Below are 11,578 nucleotides of genomic sequence, written 5' to 3'. Positions count from 1 at the left end.
CCTAACCTAGGATGGTCCAAAGGATTGGTTATGGTCCTCAAGACTTAAGGGTTATTTAATAATTACCTTAAGTCACCTAATTATTAAATTAGTAGTTTAATTAAATATTTTAAATGGTCAAAACGAAATCCTTACACTAACATAGTGAAATTCTAGAAACATCCTAGTTCTTAAACTAGGATGGTCCTAAAGGGTTGATTATGGTTCCAATGACTTAGAGGTACTTTAGTACTTATCCTAGGCCCTTAATTTAATTAAATTAGGGATTTAATTAATTAATATAAAGTAAAAATATTCACAGAAACAATAGTTAACACCAAATTCATGATTTTTGGTCAAGTCAACATTCTCCTATGTTTAGTCAACTTAGGAGGGGCGTTTCAGTAATTAATTAATTAGTTTATTAATTTAACTTATTAAATCTTACTTGAATGAGTCAAGATAATTTCCTAAGACTTAGACTCATATTAAAACACTAAGAGTTTAACAATACGAAAACAGTAAACAAAAAATCAAAAATGGAAAAGTTCCATCGACGTTCTAGGGCAATTCCAAGGTTTCTTCAAAGTTTTGTTCAAGGTGGTATTTGTAGATTAATTTCTAATTAAGGTATGGGTTTCTTTTTTGGACTTCTTTCTCCAAGAGAACTTTCTTTCCAACGATTCAAAGATCTTGAAAACTAGGGTTTTTTCCATGTTCTCGTCGAACTACCTTGTCCCTAGTATCCTTTTCGATTACATGTTGAATAGGTTAGTGATCATGCTGTTTGTATTTGGTGCTGGATAATATTATCTGTAATTTTCTTGAATTGTGAATGTTGATTAACCTATGAAGCTGTGATCATATAAAGTTAAGTGCTTAAAATGTGAATCATGAATCGACGATGTGTTAGTTACACCAGTAATTGTTTAAGTGTTTATGTGTTTGTCCAAATGTTATATTGATGTTATTATGACGTCATGAAGGTGTTAAATTCATCAAATATTAATTTTATGCTGTCCAATATGTCTTAAAACGTTATCTTAAAGTCATGAACCAAGATAAGTTAAGAGAATGATACTATGTTAAGATGTGTTTGAAAATTTAGGTATGAAGATGATTCCGGTTTGTTGTGCATACCTACTGTTATTGTGACTTGTTGATGATGTTCTATTCGTTAAAATCAAAAATGTATCCCAAATTGAGTATGATTTAATGAAACTTTGGCTCATGCTAAAAAAGAAGGTTATGAAGTCTATAGCCAATTGCTTATGTCAATATTTATCTTATGCCAATCTTATATAGCCAAAAGATTGAAATGAAAACCCAATTAATTCAATGATGTAAATGTCTATAAATTTATGTTTTAAATGACTCAAAATATTGGCTAATGAATAGAATACATATCCAACCAAGCATGAAAGAATGTAAAATTTACCTATGCCAACAAAGATGGTTTTGAAATCTACACCCAAATGTTTATGTCAATACTAATAATATGTAAATCTTGTGTAGTTAGAGTATCAAATGATATTATAAGCACTTATAAAGTAATTCAATGAATCCATAACCAAGGGCATGTCCTTCATTGGGACAACTGCCAACATGCTCTAAAAAAATGAACTATAAACATATTTAACTCATTGAAAGAAGTGCTCATAGTCCATAAACGATGAAATGAAGCTACTACACTAAAGTAGAGAATTAACATTAGTTATAACATAATTAAAGGGGTCGAAATTAAGTAACTAACCAGAATGGGTGTTAAATAAAGTGATACAAGTCTTACTTACACCTAAGCTACTATGTTAAAAGAATACTCACTAATGAAGGTGTTAGAATGTGTGAGACTAGTATCATTAACAGCTATGGATGATATGTAAGGACAATTAACATTTCATCAATGTAAAGTAAGGAGGATATGTAAGGACAATTCACATTTCATCAAAGTAATGTAAGGATGACAATTTATCAAAAGAGTAAGTAAATATCAATCTAGAAGATAACTTCCATAATGCTTGAGCCAACTCCAAAGGATAAAGAAGATAATGAAAGAGAGCACAATACCGATAGACTAGTTATGAGCATGTGCTTGCACGTGTAAGTGTCATGAGACGAGGCTACCACCGAGGTGCATAAGAAGTATCATTAAGTCCATGGTATTTGAACTATGTTTAGCTAACGTAGGAACTAGCCAGTGGTTTCCACCTAAACGAGCAAGGTATGTTCGATTTCACTTTGGCCGGTGATTCCACCTCTTTTTTGTGGTGTGGGGAAGACACCGGATTTCATGTTTAGATCACATCATATATGTCGGATAATGCTCATGATATGTTCTTGGTTCACTATAGTCGTGAGCCACTCCTTTTTGGTGTGGAGTGAACCCTTGAGATGGATTTTCTTTAGTCGGGAATCACCCCTTTTCGATGTGCTGCAGACACTGGATTTCATGAGTACCTCAGAAGACCGAGATTCATTTTAATCGGTGAATCACCTCTTTTTGGTGTGGGGGAAGACACTGGATTTTAATTAGCTCGCATGATCTTATTCCTAATGTTTTCTCTATGAAAATAAGAAAGGATGATGATGATGGAACGTATGTGTAAAAGTGAGACATGATGTCAATTGAAAATATCACACTCATTAAATTTAAGCAAATAATGGGCAAATCCAAATAAGATTGGCTTATAATGACTTATTATGTGATGCCAATAAAAGAAAGTAGAAACGTAATGTTAACTAAATGCCTCATAACTTACTCTAACATGAAAGCAATGATATATGTGGCATAGCCAATAGATACTGGCTTATGAGATGCTAATTATTATATAAAGTAATAAATGACTCGTCGTAACATAGTGAAATCATTCCTTAGTACTTGGATTACTTACATGGATTCATTGTGGGTATGAGACTACAATGAATCATTGCACTTGTAAGTAGAACATAGGACCAAAGGAATTATTTAAATACACAACAATAAGAAGAAAAAGATTGAAAAATAACCTAAGTCCCCAAAAAGGAGCTCTTGGGTTTGGCATGATCAAAATCTCAAAACATCGCCATAGTTGTTCTAAAATTATGTTGATGATACTAAATTATTGTAATTATATAGTAAATGAGTTTTGTGCTTTGAATGCATTAAAATACATCATATTCATACCACAATTCACAACTAACAAATTTGGAAAGTCTAGTGATGTCACTTTCAAGAAACGACATATTGTTTAGGAAGAGCTTTCCTTTATCATGCATACCTTTATGTGTATGTGTGCATACACCCATACTTAGTAAATGTGGTTTACTAACCCTATACAATTTACTATTTTTGTAGGTGCATGTCAGATGACAGATTGACGACATTTGCAGCGGTTTGAACTTCAGAGTTTCTCCAGTCCATTTGGTAGGTCCTCTTGATTTCGAGGATGCTACAACTTAGTCTAATGTTACATATAGACATAGCTAGTGGATGTTGTCCCTAGCGTTTCCTTTACAGTTTATTTTGAAGCTTTCTGTAATAAGGCCATTTTTTGTAGACGTATTTATGATATATTCATATTCTGTTTCGAATTGATTCTTGTGATAGATGGTTATTTCATTTATGTTAATCTTAGTATATGATGCAATTAAGTTTTAACTATATGAAGTCTATGTAAACTTCATAATTATAAATACTAAAAACAACCATATGAATGTGATGTATTCAACATGAGGCTTGTCTGCAACCTTTAAGAGGTCAACGACGCCGGTTGCGATTCGGATTCCAGAATCCGGGTCGTAACAAAATTGATATAAGATCATGAGGTTAAATTATCTAGGAACTAAAGATCAACACAATTAATTTACGTAGTTTCTAACATATGGTTGTGAAGCACGCCACAATCATGACTTAGAGACTACGTGATGATAGGACATTCTCCTTTCTTCTACTCCTTATTGTACTATCTAGACCTTTGATATTTTTTGACATTCTAAGTGTCTAACTTCCTTATTGTGTGAGAACGTGGAAGAATACACACAAGAATTAGGATGGCCAAGTGGTCTAAGGCGCCAGACTCAAGATCTAGCATTCCCAAGAAGGGGCCATAATGGAAATGCCCAACAAGGAAGAAAGACGTGTGGTGAGTGTGGCTGTTCGCATGGAGGTGAATGCATGGTAATGTCTAAAAGCCTGCTATGAGTATTGACGAGGAGAAGGCTAAGTTGGTTGCATACCAACTCAAAAATATGGCTTGGACATGGATTTGCTTCATCAGTGTGATTCTATAATAGACTATAGAAATAATGTAGTAAGGCTTTAGTTTCCAAATAAGTTATGTTACAATTAGAAGGGTGTGATTCAAATCAACCAGGCCAAATAATTTCCAATCTCAAATCTAATAAGATTATGTCTAAGGGATACTTATTCCAATTAGTAAGAGTCAATGACTTAGGACAAGAAGTTTCTTCCATAGACTCTGTGTCTGTAGTAAATATGGGATATAGTAAGAAAGGGAAGTTGAGTCTGAGGTTTATAGGTCATTATGAGATCTTACAGCTAGTAGATAAAATTAACAAACGACTTGGCTTATGTTCATCCAATGTTTCACGTTTTGATGCTTGAGAAGTTTTTAGGCGATCCAACGTCTATCCTACCAGTCGAGGGATTAGGAGTCAATGGGAATCTTTCCTTATGAAGAGGTTCCCAATGCAATTTTAGATTGTCAAGTGAAGCGACTGAAGAACAAGGAGGTTCTCAACGTGAAGGTGTTATGGATGAACCACCTTTTTGAGGGGGCAAGATCCAAGGCCGAGGCCGATATGAGATTCTGTTACCCTCACTTATTCAGTTCTTGAGATTAGATATACTTTTCCTAAGTCTGGTTTTGGATTAAAGAAACTCATAGTTTTAGTACATTACTCGCTCTTGGTTTTTGTAAGTCCATAATCGTATGTATTACAATTGCACTATGAGAGTTAAAATGAATTCTTGTTGCTGTTTTTGTATAGCGTCGACATGAATTTTTTGTTGCATGAGTTGTGATGTACATTAAGTTAAGTGTGATCGAGAAGGCAGTCCCTCAATCTCAAATATGAAGTTTTAGATTATCTTGAATGATATGCATCATCCAAATAAGTGTGGATCAAAAATTCACAAAAGAGAAACGTTTAAGCATGATAAAGTAACTTTCGGAAATCACCCTCTTTTTTTAAATGATGTGTAAGTGTCATTCTGGGATGAATGTTCCTAAGGGGTGATAATGTAATATTCCAAAAAATCATGTCTAATGAAGAGCCCAGTAAGTCCGTTAGAATGCTTATTGGGGTACATATGCATCCCAATGCACAATATAGAGAAATATTAGGCATATTATAGAATATTGGCTAAGGGGTGTTAGCCAATTTCTATGTATGCACAAGTAATTAAAATAACAATATCCTTCATTTACAGTCACATTGATTTAATAAGTATCCTCATGCCCAATATTGAGAAATATTGGGCACAATATGGAAAAATTGGCTAAGGGGTGTTAGCCAATTTCTATATATATACCCATATAAGCATAATATAATCCAAGCTTTCTTAGAAATGTACCTGGAAGGAAGACCCTATTCTAAAATAGTGATCTCAAATGCAATACTCTTTATATGAGGCATCAAAATGTCAAAGTCTAGATACCATAGCACTTGATCAATTAAAATGATTATGTAAATTAAGTAGGGCCCAAGGACATGGTGAGGGTCCTTGGGAAAATAAATAAATATTTCAAATAGGACATAAAGAATAGTTAGTTAGGAATGTACAACAAATTCATGTGCAAGCAAATGGACAAAGCTTGTGGAATCGACCATTAGGAGGAGACCACCCTAACAGAATTCGGTTAGGGTAGTTAAGGGGCAGCATGTGCGGACGGGTCCCCCCATGTGGGGACTAACTACCTAACAAATTTTAGGCACTAAATAAATGTAATAACTAGATAAATTACCTAGGATTAACCAAAATTGACCCACTAGTGCACCCGCCAACCTAGGACTAAACCGGGTTGACACTAACCTAGTACTAGTTGAAGAGACAACCTAGTACCTAACCTACGATGGTCCAATGAGTTAGTTAAGGTCCTAAAAATGTAGGGATACTTTAGTAATTACCATAGGATACTTAGTTAATTAATTTATCAACATAATAAATTAATTTAAAGGGAAAAAACATAAATCACAAAGTAATTTGCAGATTTCGGTCAAAACAAGAAAAAGACAACCTAGTACAAAACCTAGGATAATCCAAAGGATTGGTTATGGTCCTAACGACCTATTAAGTCACCTAATTAATTAAATTATCAATTTAATTAATTAGTTTAAATGGTCAAAACGAAATCCTTATACTAACCTAGTATAATTCAAGAAACATCCTAGTACTTAAACTAGGATGGTCCTAAAGAGTTTATTATGGTTTCAATGACTTAAAAGTACTTTAATACTTACCCTAGGTACCTAAATTAATTAAAATAAGGATTTAATTAATTAATATAAAGTCAAAATGTTCACCAAAACCATAGTCAACACCAAATTATAGATTTTTTGTCAAGTCAACATTCTCCGATGTTTAGTAAACTTAGTTGGGCCGTTTTGGTGATTAATTAATTATTTTATTAAATTAACTTATTAAATATTATTTGAATGAGTCAATATCAGTTCCTAAGACTTATACTCACGTTAAAACACTAAGAGTTTCACAATACACAAATGAGTAAACAAGAAATCAAAAACGGAAAAGTTCCATCGATGTTCTAGGGAAATTAAGGTTTCGTTGAAGGTGGTTTTGGTATATTAAGTTTTACATAAGGTATGGGTTTCTATCCTGTACTTCTTTCTCCAAGATAGCTTTCTTTCCAAAGATTCAAAGATCTTGAAAACTAGTGTTGTTCCCGTGTTCTCGTCGGACTCCCTTGTCCCTAGTATCCTTTTTAATTCCATGTTGAATATGCTAGAGATCATTTTGTTGGTATGTGGTACTGGACTATATTATGTGTAATGTTCTTAAATTAAGAATGTCTATTAACCTATGAAGTTGTGATCATATAATGTTAAGCGCTTAAAACGTGAATCATTAATTGACGATGTGTTAGTTACACCCGTAATTATTTAAGCGTTGATGTATTTGTCCGAATGTTGTATTGTTGCTATTAGGACGTATTGAAGGTGTTAATTTCATTATATTAATATGATTTTGTCCAATATGTCTTATAAAGATTACCCTAAATTCATGAACATAGATTGTTTAAGAAAATGATACTTTGTTAAGATGAGTCCGAAAATGTTAAGTATGAAGATGATTACGGTTTTGTGCATACCTAATCTTAGTGTGACTTGTTGATGATTTTTTGTTCATTAAATGAATTATTTACCCCAAATTGAGTATGATTGAATGAAACTTTGGCTCATGCTAATAAAGAAGGTTATGAAGTCTATAGCCAATTTCTTATGTCAATATTTATCTTATGCCAATCTTATATAACCAAACGATTGAAATGATAACCCAAGTAATTCAATAAATGTAAATGCCTATAAATTTATGTTTTAAATGAATAAAAAGATATGCTAATGAATAAATAAATATCCAACCAAGCATGAAAGAATGTAAAATTTGCCTATGCCAACAAAGATGGTTATGTAATCTATACCCAAATGTTAATGTCAATACTAATCATATGCCAATCTTGTGTAGTTAGAGTATTAAATGATATTATAAGAACTTCTAAAATAATTCAATGAATCCATCACCAAGGGCATGTCATTCATCTGGACAACTCCCAACATACTTTAAAAGAATGAACTATGAACATATGTAACTGATTGAAAGAAGTGCTCATCGTCCATAAATGACGAAATGAAGCTACTACACTAAAGTGAAGAAGTAACGTGAGTTATAACATAATGAAAGGGGTCTAAATTAAGTAAGTTATCAGAATAGGGTGTTAAATAAAGTGATACAAGTCTTACTTACACCTAAGATACTATCTTAAAAGAATACTCAATAATGAAGGTGTTAGAATGTGTGACAGTAGTCTCATTAACACCTAAGGATTATATGTAAGGACAATTCACATTTCATCAATGTAATGTAAGGATAATATGTAAGGACAATTCACATTTAATCAGTGTAAAGAATGTATGACAAGTCATCAAAAGAGTAAGTAAATCTCAATCTAGAAGTAAACTTCCATAATGCTTGAGTCAACTCTAAAAGATAAAGAAGATTATTAAAGTGAGCACAACACTGATAGACTAGTTATGAGAATGTGCTTGAACGTGTAAGTATCATGAGACGAGGCTACCGCCGAGGTGGATAAGTAGTCTCATTAAGTCCCTAGTCTTCGAATTATGTCTAGCCAACATAGGAACTAGATAGTGGTTTCCACTTGCAAGCTAGGTATGTTCGGTTTCACTTTGGCCGTTGATTCCACCTATTTTTTGTGTGAGGAAGACACCGGATTTCATGTTTATATTACATGATCTATCTCGGTTAATGCTCATATTATGTTTTTGGTTCACTATAACCGTGAGCCACTCCTTTTACAGTGTAGAGAGAACAGTTTATATAGATTCGCCTTAGCGGGGAATCACCCCTTTTCGGTGTGGGGTAGACACTGGATTTCATGAGTAACTCACATGATCTAGATTCATTTTAACCGGTGAATCACCTCTTTTCGGTGTGGGTTTGACACTAGATTTCATGTTAGCTCGCTTGATCTTATTACTTATGATGAATCTATGAAAGTAAGAAAGGATGATTATGATGGAACATATGTTCAAACTGACACATGAAGAAGAACTTAAGAATGTCAATTGTCAGTATCACACTCATGATGTTTTAGCAAATAATGGGCAAAGCCAAATAAGATTGGCTTATAATGACTTATTATATGATGCCAATAAAGAGAAGTAGAAACATAATTTTAACTAAATACCTCATAACTTCCCTAACATGAAAGTAATGAAATATGTGGAATAGGCAATAGAGACTGTCTTATGAGATGTTATTCAATATATAAATTAATGAATGGCTCATTGTAAGATAGTCAAATCATTCCTTAGTTCTAAGAGTACATACATCGATTCATTGTGGATATGGGACTAGAATGAATCATTTAACTTGTAAGTAGAACATAGGACTAAAGGAATTATTGAACTACACAATAACAAGAAGAAAAAGTCTGAAAAATAAACTAAGTCCCCAAATAGGAGCTCTCGGGTTTGGCATGATCAAAACCTCAAAACTTCGCAGGAGTTGTTCTAAAATTATGTTGATGATACTAAATTAATGTAATTATATAGAAAATGAGTTTTTTGCTTTGAATGCATTAAAATACATCATATTCATACCACAATTCACAACTAACGAATTTGGAAAGTCTACTAAAGTCACTTTCCAGAATTGGCATGTTGTTTAGGAAGAGCTTTCCTTGATCATGCATAGCTTTATATGTATATGTGCATACACCCAAACTTAGTAAAAGTGGTGTACAAGCTATACAATTTGCTTTTTATATTGGTGCAGGTCAGAGGACAGATTGACGACATTTGTAGCGGTTCGGACTTCATTGTTTCTCTAGACCATTTGGTAGGTCCTCTTGATTTTGAGGATGCCATAGCTTAGTCTAGTGTTAGATATAGACATAGCTAGTGGATTTTTCCCTATCGATTCCCTCACAGTTTATTTTGAAGCTTTTTGTAATGAGGCCGTTTTTGGTCAACGTATTGATTATATATTCATATTCTGTTTAGAATTGATTCTTATGATAGACGGTTGTTTCGTTTATGTTGAGCTTAGTAGATGATTCAATAATGTATTAACTATATGAAGTGTATGTAAACTTCATATTTATAATAAGTTTTAAATTTTCTGCTAAATTAACCATATAAATTTGATGAATTCATGATGAGGCTTGTGTGCGATCTCTGAGAGGTCAATGACGCCGGTTGCGATTCAGATTCCAGAATCCGAGTTGTGACAATGATTATTAAACAAGATAACAAACATATCCAGATATGGCCTAAATTTTCAATTTATAAGGTCCATGAACGGTGCACGAGCATTAGTTAAGCTAAAAGACATAACAGAAACTTAAACATACCATAAGGAGTCCTGAATGATGTATTTGGTATGTCACTTTCACTTACTCTCTATTGGGGATAGCTAGATCTAAGATAAGTCTTAAAAATAAAGTGAGAACCCGAAGTTGATCAAATTGATCATCAATTCTCGGAAGGGTATACTTATTGTTTATAGTAACCTTGTTCTATTGGCAGTAACAAATATACACCCTAAAAGAACCATATTCATCCTCATGAATAAGACCGGAGCGCCTCAAGGTAAGACACTAGGTCGAATAGAACCCTTATCAAGAACATCTTTCTCAACTGATCTTTTAAATCTTTAACCCGATATAAAGTCAATATGTATAGCATAATGTAAATAGATCGAGTATCACGAAGAATATCTATATCAAAGGTTATTTCCCTCTAGGGAGGGACTCTAGGAAGATCATTAGGACCTTACTCACAACTAGAACAAACTAAGTAGGTTGTGTCTTAATACTAAAGTCATTTACTAAGACTAAGTGATACATGTACCCCTTGAAAAATGAATTTATGACATTAAGGTACGAAATAAAACGAACCTAAGGCACCACTGAACCACTCCTCTTCTCAATATGTATTTCATTATGAAAATAGAACTGAACTACTCAAGTTCTACAATAAACTGAGGCATAATTGGCAAGAAGCCAGTCTATACTATCAATATCATCAAAGTCCGCCAAGTCTAACTCGACTAAGCAATCTATGGTGTGCATATGTTTAAACGAATGGTATATTAACAATAAATCTATTACGTAAAATGGTCTCGCTAACAGGTATGGAAACACTAAAGGGCTCAAGAGGTTTCTTTGGAAGAATATTAAAACTCTTAGAAATAAATGGAGTTACACAATAAAGAGTCGCACCTAAAACAACAATGCATATACATCAAATGTAAAGACTTTTATCATTAAGTGACAAAAATAGGTGAATTCTCTTACTCTTGGTGACTGATAATAGATTACATTTGGTTTGGTCCTCTACCTATCCGTGAAGTACCTTCTCTAGGTACAACTCACTATTGGTAAGCCACTGAAAAAGATTTTACTATATTTTCTTCATTACCACTACCGTTCTCGTGCTTAGGTCACTCTCTCATAAAGTGACCTCTCTAAACTCAATTGAAGTAACTGGTGGAGCCATTATGACATGCTGCTAGGTTATTCCTTCCATACTTAGCACTAGTACGGGTGCACTCGACCCATTGTGCCACCCGACCCTAAGATTAAGTACGTTTACCTATGAAGTTTTGAGAGTTGTAATTCTTAAACTAAACTCTATTCTTTGGTGCAGTTTCACTAGCAGATGATAGAGAAGGTCAAGTTGGATTTTTTGTTATAAAGAGAACTGGTTCACGTTACCAGCCTTTTACTACCAAGACTCCCTACTTACTGTCTTAGCCTTCTTTGTTGAGAAAATAGTCCCTATCTCTAAACTTTTCCTCCTCAACGTGTGACACAGGGATAAAACTCTTTTTAGG

The sequence above is a fragment of the Solanum pennellii genome, chromosome 12 (assembly GCF_001406875.1).
Source record: "Solanum pennellii chromosome 12, SPENNV200".
Lineage (NCBI taxonomy): Eukaryota > Viridiplantae > Streptophyta > Magnoliopsida > Solanales > Solanaceae > Solanum > Solanum pennellii.
The sequence above is the reverse complement of the archived record's forward strand: the minus strand, read 5'-3'. Positions refer to the sequence as shown.